The sequence below is a fragment of the Meles meles genome, chromosome 6 (assembly GCF_922984935.1).
Source record: "Meles meles chromosome 6, mMelMel3.1 paternal haplotype, whole genome shotgun sequence".
NCBI lineage: Eukaryota > Metazoa > Chordata > Mammalia > Carnivora > Mustelidae > Meles > Meles meles.
Genome location: NC_060071.1, coordinates 105,165,038 through 105,180,204, shown reverse-complemented (window position 1 = coordinate 105,180,204; position 15,167 = coordinate 105,165,038). Strand labels below are relative to the sequence as shown.

The following is a 15,167-nucleotide window of genomic DNA, read 5'->3' as shown; positions in this document are numbered from 1 at the left end:
ATACAGTCCTCGAGTTTTTTTTGCCCATACACATGAGTATTGTTTAAAACATGTCTTCTTTGTAGCATCTAGGCCCTGCCACCACTGTGCTTGGCTGAGTTCACAAATCTGTTGTAACCTGTAGCTTCCCTGTCACTTCTCTGGCTCTCCTCTCCTGCTAAGCTTTGTTTCCTGGCGGTAATTAAAACCTTGTGCCACTGCCATAGCTACTGCTGCTGCTGGAACCACCATAGCCACCTTGGTTTTGTGGTTTGGCGAAGTATTGGCCTCCACCACCATAAGGGTCAGAGCTTCTGCCTCCAAAATTGCCTCCTTTCATGGGTCCAAAATTTGAGAATTGATTGTTGTAATTGCCAAAATCATTATAGCTTCCGCCACCTCCAAAGTTGCTTTCATCATTACCAAATCCGTTATAGCCATCCCCACTGCCACCATATCCACCACCACCTCAACTGCCACCAAAGCCACCTCGACCGCTGAAGTTTCCTCCGCGACCAAAGTTGTCATTCCTACCAAAACCACCTCCACGACCACCACCAAAATTTCCAGAACCACTTCGACCTCTTTGGCTGGATGAAGCACTAGCCATCTCTTGCTTAGAGAGCGCTTTCCTTACTTCACAGTTGTGGCCATTCACAGTATGGTATTTTTGACAGTTTTTGTCTACAGAATCATGGTCATCAAATGTTACAAAAGCAAAACCCCTCTTTTTGCCACTGCCTCGGTCAGTCATGATCTCAGTTACTTCAATTTTCCCATACTGTTTGAAATAATCTCTTAGATGATGTTCTTCAGTGTCTTCTTTAATGCCACCAACAAAAATCTTTTTCACAGTTTAGTGGGCACCAGGTCTTTGAGAATCTTCTCTTGAGACAGCCCTCTTTGGTTCCACAACTCTTCCATCCACCTTGTGTGGCCTTGCATTCATCGCTGCATCCACCTCCTCCACAGTGGCATATGTGACAAACCCAAAGCCTCTGGAGCGCTTGGTGTTTGGATCTCTCATTACCACACAGTCCATAAGTGTTCCCCATTGCTCAGAATGGCTCCTCAGACTCTCATCGGTTGTTTCAAAGCTCAGACCTCCGATGAAGAGCTTCTGCAGCTGTTCAGGCTCTTTGGAAGACTCTGACTTAGACATGACGGTGGTGGGAGGGGAGACTTTAACGATGCTTACTCTGCAGCGTCCACGGGCAGAAAAAAGCGAAAATTTTAGTTTTAATGAAGTCTAGCTTATCAGTTACTTCTTTTGTGGATCACATCTTTATTGTCATATCTAAAATGCCATCACTAAACCCAAGATCATCTGAATTTTTTTTTTCTGTGTTATCTGGGGTTTTATCATTTTGTGTTTTACATTTAGAACTGTGATCCATTTTGAGTTAATTTTTGTGAAGCTTGTAAGGCCTGGGTCTAGATACCCTTTTTTGCATGGGATGTGCAGTTGTTCTAGCATCATATATTGAAAAATTATCTTTTGTTATATTGCCTTTGCTCTTTTGTCAAAGATCACTTGACTGTACTTATATTGGTTTATTTCTGGGTACTACATTCTGTTCCATTGATATATTTGCTCCTTTTTTTTTTTTTTTTTTTGCCAGTAGCACCCTGTCTTCATTATAATAGCGTGTAGTAAGTCTTGAGGTCATGTATCATCAGTCCTTCAACTTTGATTTTCTCTTTCAGTATGATTTGGCTATTCTAGGTCTTTTACCTTTCCATATAAACCTTAGAAACAGTTTGTTGGTATCCATAAAATAACTTGCTGGGATTTTGATTACATTGAATCTGTAGATTGAGAAGAACTGATATCTTAAAATATTGAATTTTCATATACTTGAATGTGGAGCATCTCTCCATTTATTTTTTTATTTCTTTCATCACAGTTTTATAGTTTTCCTCATTTAGATCTTATACATATTTGTTAGATTTATATTTAAGTATTTTTTATGTGTTAATGGAAGTAGTATTGTGTTTTATATTTCAATTTACACTTGTTCATTGCTGGAATATTGGAAAGTAATATATTTTTATAAATTACTATGTGTCCTGCAACCTTCCTGTAATTATTTTGTTGATTCCTCTGAATTTTCTGTAGGAATGATGATTATATTTGTGAATGAAGACCATCTTCTTCCTTCCCAATCTATATACTTTTTTTTCTTTTCTTGTCTTACAGCATTAGCTAGTCAGTAGTGTAAGATGTTGAATAGCCATGGTAAAAGAGGACATCCTTGCGTTGTTCTTGATCTTAGTGGGAAAGCTTCAAGTTTATCATTGTTAAGTATGTCCTTTGCTAAAGGGTTTTGTAGGGGTTTTTTGGGGGTGGGGGTTGTAGGTATTTTTTAATCAAGCTGAGAATGCTTGCTAGTTTACTGAGTTCTTAATCATGAACTTGAAATTGGGTTTTGTCATGCTTTTTTTATTTATATCTTTTGATGTGTTCATGTGAGTTTTCTTTAGTCTTTTTTGTTTGGTCTTTTGATGAGATGGATTATGTTGATTTTTGGATCTTGAACCACTCTTGTATAGTTGGCATAAATCTCATTTGGTCACAGTGTGCGATTCTTTTTATGCATTGTTGAAGTCTCTTTGCTAATACTTTGAAGATTTTGCCTACATATTGGTCTGTAGTTTTTTTTATAAAGCTTTTGATTTTGGTATTAGAGTAATGCTCACCTCATGGAATGAATTAGGAAGTATTCCCTCCACTTTATCTTGCAAAAGAGATTTTAGAGAATTAATACAATTTCTTCCTTAAGTGTTTGTTAGATAGGAAAACTCCTTGACATGGGTTCTGGTGGTGACTTTTGGTTATAACACATAAAGCACAAGCAAATATAAATAAGTAGGATTGTATCAAACCAAAAAATTTCTGCACAGCAAAAGAAACAGTCAACAGAATGAAAATCTCTGAATAAGAAAAAATACTTACAAATCTAATATTTGTAAATATCTAAATTATAGAAAGACCTCATATAACTCAGTAGAAAAAAACAAAAAACAGCAATTGCACTACTGGGTATTTACCCTAAAGATACAAACATAGTGATCCGAAGGGGCACGTGTACCCGAATGTTTATAGCAGCAATGTCTACAATAGCCAGACTATGGAAAGAACCTAGATGTCCATCAACAGATGAATGGATCAAGAAGATGTGGTATATATACACAATGGAATACTATGCAGCCATCAAAAGAAATGAAATCTTGCCATTTGCGACGACGTGGATGGAACTAGAGCGTATCATGCTTAGTGAAATAAGTCAATCGGAGAAAGACAACTATCATATGATCTCCCTGATATGAGGACATGGAGAAGCAACATGGGGGGGTAGGAGATAGGAGAAGAATAAATGAAACAAGATGGGATTGGGAGGGAGACAAACCATAAATGACTCTTAATCTCACAAAACAAACTGGGGGTTGCTGCGGGGAGGTGGGATTGGGGGAGGGGGAGCGGGCTATGGACATTGGGGAGGGGAAGCGAACCATAAGAGACTATGGACTCTGAAAAACAACCTGAGGGTTTTGAAGGGTCAGGGGTGGGAGGTTGGGGCAACCTGAGGGTTTTGAAGGGTCAGGGGTGGGAGGTTGGGGGAACAGGTGGTGGGTAATGGGGAGGGCACGTTTTGCATGGAGCACTGGGTGTTGTGCAAAAAGAATGAATACTGTTACGCTGAAAAAATAAATAAAATGAGAAAAAAAAAAAAGAAAAAAACAAAAAACAACAAACAAAAAAACCCCCCAAAAAATCCAATTAAAAATGGGTAAAGGACCTGAATAGACATTTTCCCAAAGAAGATATACAAATAGTCAACAGTTACATGAAAAAGTGTTCAATATCACTAATCATTAGAGAAATACAAAACAAAACCACAATGCCGTGTCACCTCATACCTGTTAGAATGGCTATTGTCAAAAAAACAGATAAATACTGGCAAGGATATGGAGAAAAAGGAACCTAGCCCCAATGGAAACAGTATGGAAATTCCTCAGAAAATTAAAAATAGAACTACTATACAACCCAGCAATTGTACTTTTGGATTATAACTGAAGGGAATGAAACAACTATAGTGAAGAGATATCTGCATCCCCACATTCATAGCAGCGTTTTTTTGCAATGGCCAAGACAAGGAAACAGTGTAAGTATTCACTGACAGGTGAATGGATAAAAAAGTTGTGATACACAAACACAGTTATTATTCAGCCATAAAAAAGAAGGAAATCCTGCTATTTGTGACAACACTGCTGGACCTTGAAGTCATTATGCTAAGTGAAGAAAAGTCTGAGAAAAATACTGTATAATCTTGGTTATATGTGGAACCCAAAACAAAAACAAAAGAGCTAAAAGAGAGATAATTTTTGTGGTTACCAGAGGCAGAAGGTGGGAAGTGGGGGGAATTGGATGAAAGTGGTCAAAGGTACACACTTCAGTTGTAAGATAAGTAAGTACTGGGGATGTGATGTATGACATGAAGACTATAGTTAATGCTGGTATGGTATATTTGAAAGCTAAGAGTTCTAGTCACAAAGATTTTGTGTGTGTGCATGTGTGTGTTTACTTATATTAAAGGGTGGTTGTTAACTTACTGTGGTGATTACTTCACAGTGTACGTAAGTCAAGTTACGATGCTGTATACCTTAATTGTATAAAGGTATCTCAGTATCTCAGTAGAACCAGAAAGGTGTTTGGTAGAATTCACCAGTAAACCAGTCTGGCCCTAGTGCTTTCTGTTTTGCGAGGTTGTTAATTATTGATTCAATTTCTTTAATAGACACAGGTCTCTTCAGATTATTTCTTATGTGAGTTTTGGCAGATTGGCTTTCAAGTGTTTTATTTAGTAAAAAAATTATATTGCCTTTCTTTAAAAATTTAACTTAAGAAAATACTTTTATGTAATGATTAAGTGAGGTTTTTAGTTATAGTTCCTTTTTTTCCTTGAAAGAACCACTTTTGGCTAGGCACAAGTACTTTAAGCTCTTTGATGTAATATGTTTTGAAGGTGTAGGCTCTACAAATGTAGAGAAGAAATGAAAATTCTCCCAAAGTTTAACTGACAATTACATAGAGGCACTATGCTGCCATTTCGTATCATCAGTACATAAACAATTTGAGTCTTGACCAATACTAATTCGTTCATACTTTTTCCTTTCTGTTCTTACAAAGATATCTATTTGATAGGGATAGTAGTAGTGGATAGTAGTAGACAGTAGTAGCAGTGGAACAGAACTCTAATTAACTCAAATTCAGTTGTGTTTAAAAATATTCTTTAAAAAATTTGAGTAATTTCATTTTGGTAGCTTAATTTGTACATAAAGATTCTAATGCAAAAGGCTTGTTTTAGGAGTAATGATGACTACTTTTTCTATAATGATAAAGATGAAAAAGAAATGAAGAACCACTTAAAACATCTAGCAGCATTTTCTAGTTTTAGCTATTCTAGTGGATGTAGAGTAGTAAGTGCTGGTGACTATATTATGCTGAAGACTAGTGATGTTGGATGTTGAGGATCTTTTCACATGATTACCCATATGTCTTTTTTTCATAAAGTATCTGTTTAAATCCTTTGCCTCCCCTTTTTAAAAGAAAAAAATTATGTTGTCATTTTACTGAGTTATAAGCACTTCTTTAGATATTCTGGATATAGAAAATTTATTGGATTTATGTTTTGCAAATACTTTTTCACTGTGGTTTATTTTTTAATTTTTAAGTTTTTTTGAACATAAATTTTAATTTTGATGAAGACAAGTTTATGATCTCTTTTATGATTTTTATTCATAGACCTAAAAATCGTTAACAAAATTTTAAATCAGGCCTAGTGATAAAAGATTAACACATCATCGTCAAGTGAGGCTTATCCCCAAACAGGAAGCTTTCTGTGTGCATGTGGAAAGAATGTATGTTATCATTGGGTGGGAATGCTTTATAAATGACAGGCAAAGTTGGTTGAAAAGCAAAGGGATGTTGCAGTCTTCAGCTATAATTGTTGGTTTGTTCTTGCTCCTTTCACATCTGTCAGTTTTATCAAAGTATTATTAGTAGGGATGCCTGGATGGCTCAGTGGGTTGAGCCTCTGCCTTCATCGCAGGTCATGATCTCAGGGTCCTGGGATCGAGCCCCGCATCGGGCTCTCTGCTCAGTGGGGAGCCCGCTCCCCTCACCCCACCTACTTGTGATCTCTGTCAAATAAATAAATAAAATATTTAAAAACAAAAAACAAACAAGAAAAATATTATTAGTATATGCACACATTTAAAATTGTTTTGTCCTCTTGATGAATTTTCTCTGTTAACACTGAAATGACCTGTATTTCTGATAATAGCTTTGGAATATACCTTGTCTATATTTAAAAAGTGCTGCAGCTATCTTTTGGTTGGTATTAGTATTTTTTATTATCCTGTTTCTTTTAATTTATGGCTTTAAATTAGGTTTCTTGTAAACAAAGTATAGCTAGAACTTGCTTTTTTAATTCTGACAATCCCTGCCCTTTTATAAACTGTTTAGACCATTTATATTTAATGTGATTATCACTGTGGTTCGTTTAAGTCTGCCATGTGTATTTGTTTTACTTACAGTATTTTATTTTTAAATTTCTACATGTTCGATTTTTTTGTTTTGTTTTGATGGACAGGGGTTTGTTAAAGTTAATATTTATTTCTACCCATGACTTAAGTAGATTTTACTGCTTTTTTTTGCCTTTTAATATTCTAGAGTTTATAGTATATGAATAATTTAATCACAGCAAATGCTCAAATAGTATAGCATTACATGCACAAAGTATAATAATCTTTCAATAATAAGTTCTATATCCCCTTTCCTGTCCTTTTTGGTACTATCATATATTTTACTTCCACATATTCAGGAAAGTCACCATATGTTGTTATTTTCCTGTGAAGCAATAATTGTCTTTTCAAAGTAGTAGAAAGTAAGGAAATTTTTTTTTTTAAGATTTTGAGAGAGTGTGTGCATGTGCAAGCAGCAGGGGAGGGGCAGAGAAAGAGGGAAAGAATCTCAGATTGACTCCATGCTGAGTGCAGAGCCTGACTTGAGGCTCAGTCTCATGACCTGAGCCAAAACCAAGAGTTGGATGTGTGCCCCAGAAAAATGGTCTTTCTAATTTCTCACACATTTACCATTTTTTAATGGTCTTTGAGAATACTTTTCATTTGGTATCCTTTTTCTTCTATCTGAAAAACTTCATATAACCCAATTATAGTTCAGGTCTGCTGGTGATACTTTTCACCTTTTGTTTGTCTACAGAAGTCTCGATTTTTGTCTTCATTTTTATAAGATATTGCAGCTGGGTAAAAAAAAAATCATAAATTTCTTCCCCCTCCAGTAATTTTCACATGTCTTTCTGTTGTCTTCTGGTTCATGTAATTTCTGAGAAGTTTTTATTACTATTTTATTTATTCTTCTGTGTGCTTTCTCTGTTAGTCTTTCAGGAATTTATTCTTACTCAGTTTTTTTTTTTTTTTTTTTTTAAGCAATTTAATTCTATCGTCCTGGCATAGTTTTCTTTAGGTTTATTCTGTTCTAGGTTCCTTGCATTTCTTAGATCTGTGGGTTTATGGTTTTCATCAAACTTGGATAGTTTAATGTTTCTTTCTTTTTTTTTTTTTAAAGTAGGCTCCATATCCAATTGGAGCCTGACATGGTGCTTGAACTCACGACACTGAGATCAAGAGTTGGATGCTTAACGGACTTAGCCACCCGGGGTGCCCCAAACGTAGTTTATCAGTTCTTCAAATAATTTTTAGTGTCCATTCCCACAACTCCCATCCTTTGCGGGACTCTAGTTTCATGTATGTTAGGGTGATTATTATTGTTTATTTCTTTTTTCCCCAGTCTTCATTCTCTGTATTTTCATTTTGGATAGTGCCCATTTTTATCTTCATATTCACTGATACCTTGCTAATCTGCTGTCAACCCCATCCAGTGTAGTTTTCATTTCATATGTATTTTTCATTACCAGAAGTTTGGTTTTGACCTTTAAAAAATCTAGAAATCTTTCATTTTTCTCATTATGTTTATGCTTTCCTCTATTATATAGACTATTTCTGATAGCTGTTTTAATATCTTTCATTACTGATTCTATCATCATAGATAGTTACTTCTGTTACTTTATTTTTTTCCCCTTAATGCTGGTAATGGGTTGTATTTTCCTGCCTCTTTTATATCTGGTAATGTTTGATCAAATGCCAGGCTTTATTAAATTTGTATATTTTGGTGGCTGGATATCTTTTCGTATCCCTTTTAAGTAGTGCTGGCTTGCTTTCTTTTTTGGGAGGGTCAGTAGTTAAATTACTGGGGCGCCTGGCTGGCTCAGTGAGTTAGGCCTCTGCCTTTGGCTCAGGTCATGATCTCAGGGTCCTAGGATGGAGCCCTGCATTGGGCTCTCTGCTCAGCTGGGAGCCTGCCTCCCCCTCTCTCTGCCTGCCTCTCTGCCTACTTGTGATCTCTCTCTCTGTCAAATAAATAAATAAAATCTTTTTTTTTAAAAAAAGTTAAATTACTTGGAATCATTTGGACCCTTTTGATACTTTTAACCTTCTTTGGGGTAGGTCCAGAGCCACCATTAGCTCTGGACCTCTTTTTAGGATTCTTTTCAATACCCTGTGTTTCAGGAGGCCTTTCCCACATATAAATACACAGATCAGTATTCAGACAGACTTCAGTGGGTAACAGCAGCTTTTCAGTGTTCTCTCCATAGTTTTCCCTTTTCTTTAGTGTTCTGACTCACGAATTATATGCATCTTGGCCTCCTTGAATTCCTGGCTCTGTGTGCCCCTTCTCTGCCCTAAGTTACTGCTAAGGAGCGAGCTGGTGTACTGCAAGGACTCATCCTGGTTTTGTTTTGTGTTGTTTTGTTTTTTCTCTTCTGTCCTGTGCTCCTTGTTGTCTAATGTCTGAAAAGTGATTTTTTCCCCCTCCTTGCTGTTTAAATAAAGCAGGGGGGTAAATCAAGTTCCTATTACTCCTATCTTATTTGAGACCCTTCATTCTTTATTTTCTTCCAGCATTATACCTTTCTAGAAAGCCATCATTTGCTCATTATATTTAATAACAATTTCTTCCCACAGAAATTTCAAGTTAAATATGTTCAGAACTGAGCTAATGCTATTCCTTCTGAAATCTCTGTACTTCTCCACACTGACCCTCAGAAGTCTCCACAGTAGTAAAAAGCACCACCATCCCAGATAAACATACCAGAAACTTGGGCATCATTCATCCTTAGCACCACTGTCTTTCTCATCTACTCATCTCATCTCATCACCTAGAAGTGTTATTTGGCTCTTGGACAGATCTTGAATCTTTGCACATCTTTCTGTCTCTGCCATCCCCACTACTGTAATAGACCACACCACTACCATCTCTCCCCTAGAATGTTCAGCAGCTTCCTCTATTCATCTTGTTCCTTCCACATACTTCATACAGTAAGCAGCAAGATTTTGAATTTTTTTTAAATCAGAGCAGCAGATGCAGAGTTAAAGTTAAAAGGGCTTATGACGGGCACCTGGGTGGCTTAGTTGGTTGAGCATCTAACTTCTTTGGCTCAGGTCAAGATCTTGGGATCCCAGGATCAAGCCCTGCGGTGGGGGTGGGGAGGTCCATGCTCAGCGGGAGTCTGCTTGTCTCTCTCCCCTTCCTCCACCCCCCCCTCCCTTGTGCGTGCTTTCTCTCAAATACTTTTGTTTTTGTTTTTTTAAAAAGGTTTTATTTATATTTACCTAACAGAGAGCACAAGGGCGGGGGGGGGGGGGGGGGGGGGGTGGATGCAGCAGAGGGAAGAGAGAAGCAGGCTCCCTGCTGAACAGGGAGCACAATCTGAGGCTCGATCCCCGATTTTAGATCATGATCACAGCCGAAGGCAGATGCTTAACTGAGCCACCCAGATGTCCCTCAGATAAATAAAATCTTTTAAAAATGGGGGGTGGTGCCCATGTGGCTCAGTTGGTTAAATGCTCACCTCTTGATTGTGGTTTAGGTCATGATCTTGGGGTTGTGGAATCGAGCCCTGCATCGGGCTCCATGTTCAGTGGGGAGTCTGTTTGAGATTCTCTCTCTCCTACCTCTGCCCCTCTCCTCCCACCTTGCTCTCGTGTACTCTCTCTATTAAATAAACAAATCTTCAAAAAGGGAGGGCAGCTTATGACATAGGGTGTGGGGGGAGTTAAATAGGTGATGGGCATCAAGGAGGGCACTTGTGACAAGCACTGGGTGTTGTATGTAAGTGATGAATCACTCAATTCTACACCTGAAACTATTACACCTCATGTTAAGTAACTGGAATTTAAAACTTGAAAAAAAGGGGGGCTTAAAACATTAAAAAACCACTTTTCTGCCCATCTCTTAATCACATTAATTCCATTTTCCACTCTTTTGTTTGACTTTTATTTCCATAATTCGAAATAATGTAATGTTATTTCTTGATTTATTAGTTTTAGATATTTGCTCATTGCTTTTTACCCAAATGTTTCTTTTCCCTCTTCTTATAACTATTAAAATATTTGACTAAATAATTATTGTTTACATTATTTCAACAAAGTAAATCTTTTTACTTGGTGAACCAGAATTTATACTTTATTATCTCATATGCCTATTTGTTTATCATTTACTTAGTTTTCAACCTATATCCAGTGCTGATTCTTCTGCATTCTCTGTAGTAATCTCCTCCCTGCCCCCTTTTTTTTATTCCTAGACAGTCTGAAGCCCCTCTATCCTCCTGCTCCAGTCTGAAGTGGATGCTTTCTAGGCTAAGCCATATGGTTGTAGCTCCGGGACAGCTCTTCATTACTGTCCAAGCAAAATGTCTTCTCCTTTCTATTTGATCCTTGCATTTTCCCAGTATTGATTTGCTCACTTATTTTGGTGGACTAGATCCTCCATCAGCATAGTAGAAAAAAGGTGAATGAGATATAAAATTTTGAGGTGTTACCATTTTGTCCTTTGATAGAATAGTTGGGTTGAAAATTATTTTTCCTCAAAATTGGGAAGTCATTGTTACATAGCGTTTTTGCTTCCAGCATTGCTATTAATAGTCCTGATAGTGGTGTTTTGTTTTTTTTTTAAGATTTTATTTATTTGACGAAGACACAGAGAGGGAACACAAGCAGAGGGAGTGGGGGAGGGAGAAGCAGGCCTCTTGGTGAGCAGAGAGCCCCGTGTGGGGCTCAATCCCAAGACTCTGGGATCAGGACCCAAGCCAAAGGCAGAGGCTCAATGACTGAGCCACCCAGGCACCCCCTGATAGTGTTGTTAATTTTTTTTTCATCCTTTTGTAGGCTGCTTTTTTCCTTTGGAAATTAGTTTCAGGATCTTTTCTTTTCCCTACCATGTTGAAATTTCATGGTAATATCCCCTAATTCTTCCCTTTTGCTTTCTCTGTTCTCTCCATAACTAGTAATTAGTCAGACGTTGTTGTTGGATTGGTCCTTTTACCTGACTTAATGTCTCCATTGGATTTTTTTATTGTGGTTATCAAATTTAAATTTCCATTGTTCTGTATTTTTATCTGGAGGTTTGTTACCCAGATATTGATGAATACATTTAAGATTTGTGGATTTTATATAAATTCAAACCTCAACCAAAAAAAAAAAGAAATTGAAGGAAAAGGACCCTTCTCTCTCTCTCTCTTTAATAATAGATAAATAAATTCTTTAAAAAGGGGGATTGGAGGGAGTGCCTAAGTGGCTCAGCCAGTTAGGCATCTGCCTTGGTTCAAGTCATGATCCCAGGATCCTGGGATTGAGCCTCAAGGTGGGTTCCCTGCTCAACAGAGAGCCTGCTTCTCCCTCTGCCCCTCCCCCTGCTCATTCTTTCTCTCCTTCTCAAATAAATAAATAAGATCTTAAAAAAAAAAAGGAGGCTCTCTCCCCATTGTTAATATCCAAGATCCCTTTTTTTTTATTATTATAGTCGATACAGTATTACATTAGTTTCAGGTGTACAACTTAGAGATCTAACAAGTTTATACATTATGTTGTGATCACCACAAGAGTCGCTACCATATGTTACCATACGTGCTATTTCATTATCATTGACTATATTTCTACACTGCCTTTTATTCCCATGACTTAGTATTCATCCCATAACTGGAAGTCTGTATCTCCTACTCCTTTTAACCCGTTTTGTCCATCCCCCCCAAGCCCCTCACCTCCAGCAACCATCAGTTCTTTGTATTTATAGATCTGATTCTACTTTTTGTTAATTAACTTTTTTTTTTTTTTTTAGATTCCACATGTGAGTGATATCATATAGTATTTGTCTTTCTCAGTCTCATTTCACTGAGCATAGTACCTTCTAGGTCTATCCATGTTGTTGCAAATAGAAGATTTCATCCTTTTTATGGCTGCATAACATTCATATACGTGTGTACCCGTGCACACTCCACATCCTCCTATCCATTCATCTGTCACTGGAAACCGGTTGCTTTCATATCTTAGCTATTGTAAATAATGCTCCAAATAAACAGTGGTGCGTGTATCTTTTTGAATTTCTGTTTTCATTTTCTTTGGGTAAGTACCCAGTAGTGGAATTACTGGATCATATGGTAGTTCTGTTATTTTTTAAGGAAACTCCATACTGATTTCTATAGTGGGTGTACTGATTTACATTCCAACCAAAAGTACACGAGGGTTCCTTGTTCTCCACAGCCTTGCTAACACTTGTTACGTGTCTTTTTGATTTTAACTGTTCTGACCAGGTGTTAGATGGTATCTCACTGTGATTTTGATTTTCATTTCCCTGAAGATTAGTGGTATTGAGCATCTTTCCATGTGTCTTTTGGCTATCTGAATTTTGGGAAAGTATCTGTTAGGGTTCTCTGCCCATTTTTTAATTGGATTGTTTTTTGATGTTGAGTTGTATGAGTTCTTTATATATATTGGATATTAACCCCTTATTGGATATATCATTTGCAAATATCTTCTTCCATTCTGTAGGTGGCCTTTTGTTTTGTTGATGGTTTTCTTTGCTGTGCAATTGCTTTTTATTTTGATATAGTCTCAGTTTATTTTTTTTTTAAAGATTTTAATTTTTTTTTTTCATTTTATTTATTTTTTCAGTGTAACAGTATTCATTCTTTTTGCACAACACCCAGTGCTCCATGCAAAACGTGCCCTCCCCATTACCCACCACCTGTTCCCCCAACCTCCCACCCCTGACCCTTCAAAACCCTCAGGTTGCCCCAACCTCCCACCCCTGACCCTTCAAAACCCTCAGGTTGTTTTTCAGAGTACATAGTCTCTTATGGTTCGCCTCCCCTCCCCAATGTCCATAGCCCGCTCCCCCTCTCCCAATCCCACCTACCCCCAGCAACCCCCAGTTTGTTTTGTGAGATTAAGAGTCATTTATGGTTTGTCTCCCTCCCAATCCCATCTTGTTTCATTTACTCTTCTCCTATCCCCCTACCCCCCCATGTTGCTTCTCCATGTCCTCATATCAGGGAGATCATATGATAGTTGTCTTTCTCCGATTGACTTATTTCACTAAGCATGATACCCTCTAGTTCCATCCACGTCGTCGCAAATGGCATGATTTCATTTCTTTTGATGGCTGCATAGTATTCCATTGTGTATATATACCACATCTTCTTTATCCATTCATCTGTTGATGGACATCTAGGTTCTTTCCATAGTCTGGCTATTGTAGACATTGCTGCTATAAACATTCGGGTACACGTGCCCCTTCGGATCACTATGTTTGTATCTTTAGGGTAAATACCCAGTAGTGCAATTGCTGGGTCATAGGGTAGTTCTATTTTCAACATTTTGAGGAACCTCCATGCTGTTTTCCAGAGTGGTTGCACCAGCTTGCATTCCCACCAACAGTGGAGGAGGGTTCCCCTTTCTCCACATCCTCGCCAGCATCTGTCATTTCCTGACTTGTTAATTTTAGCCATTCTGACTGGTGTGAGGTGATATCTCATTGTGGTTTTGATTTGTATTTCCCTGATGCCGAGTGGATATAGTCTCAGTTTATTTTTGCTTTTGTCTCCCTTGCCTCAGGAGACATAGAAAAATGTTGTTATGGTCACTGTTAGAGAATGCCTGTGATCTCTTCTAGAGTTTTTATGGTTTTAGGTCTTATGTTTAAGTCTTTAATCCATTTTGAGTTCATTTTTGTATACGGTATTAGAAAGTAATCCAGTTTCATTATTTTTTTTACATGTAGCTGTCCAGTTTTCCTGGCTCCATTTATTGAAGGGACTGTCTTTTCCATATACATTTATTTTTGTTTATATTGTTTTGCTTCCATTGTCAAAATTAATTGACCGTAAAAGCATGGGTTTAGGGTGCCTGGGTGGCTCAGTGGGTTAAAGCCTCTGTCTTTGGCTCAGGTCATGATCCCAGGGTCCTGGGATCGAGCCCTGCATCGGGCTCTCTGCTCCACAGCTTCCTCCTCTCTCTCTGCCTGCCTCTCTGCCTACTTGTGATCTCAGTCTGTCCAATAAATAAATAAAATCTTTCAAAACAAAACAAAACATGGGTTTATTTCTGAGCTCTATTTGTTCCATTGATCAGTGCATCTATTTTTATGCCAATGCCTCTATTTTTATGCCATTTTTATGCTATCTTTATGTTTTGATTACTAGAGCTTTATAATAGTATATTTTGAACTCAGGAATTGTGATTCCTTTAGCTTTGTTTTCCTTTCTCAAGATTGCTTCGGCTAGGGGCGCCTGGGTGGCTCAGTGGGTTAAAGCCTCTGCCTTCGGCTCAGGTCATGATCCCAGGGTTCTGGGATCGAGTCCCGCATCGGGCTCTCTGCTCTGCGGACAGCCTGCTTCCTCCTCTCTCTCTCTGCTTGCCTCTCTGCCTGCCTCTCTGCCTACTTGTGATCTCTGCCTGTCAAATAAATAAATAAAATCTTTAAAAAAAAAAAAAAAGATCGCTTCGGCTATTCAGGGTCTTTTGTAGTTACATAAAAATTTTAGTATTATTTGTCCCATTTTTGTGGAAATGATGTTGGTATTTTGATAGAGATTGCATTGAATCTGTAGATTGCTTTGGGTAGTGTGGGCATTTTAGCAGTATGAATTCTAATCCATGAGCATGGAATATCTTTCCATTGTTTGTGTCTTCGGTTTCTTTCATCTGTTTTATAGTACAGGTCTTTTTCCTCATAATTTTATTCCTAAGTATTTTGTTCTTTTTGGTGC

General features: G+C 37.7%; 1 protein-coding gene and 1 pseudogene across 4 annotated transcripts in view; one reads left to right on the top strand and one right to left on the bottom strand.

Moving 5' to 3' along the window:
- FERMT2 (FERM domain containing kindlin 2) overlaps positions 1 to 15,167 on the top strand; it is a 93,140-nt gene that overhangs the window by 37,606 nt on the left and 40,367 nt on the right. The window lies entirely within an intron of this gene.
- LOC123944356 lies at positions 182 to 1,167 on the bottom strand (annotated as a pseudogene).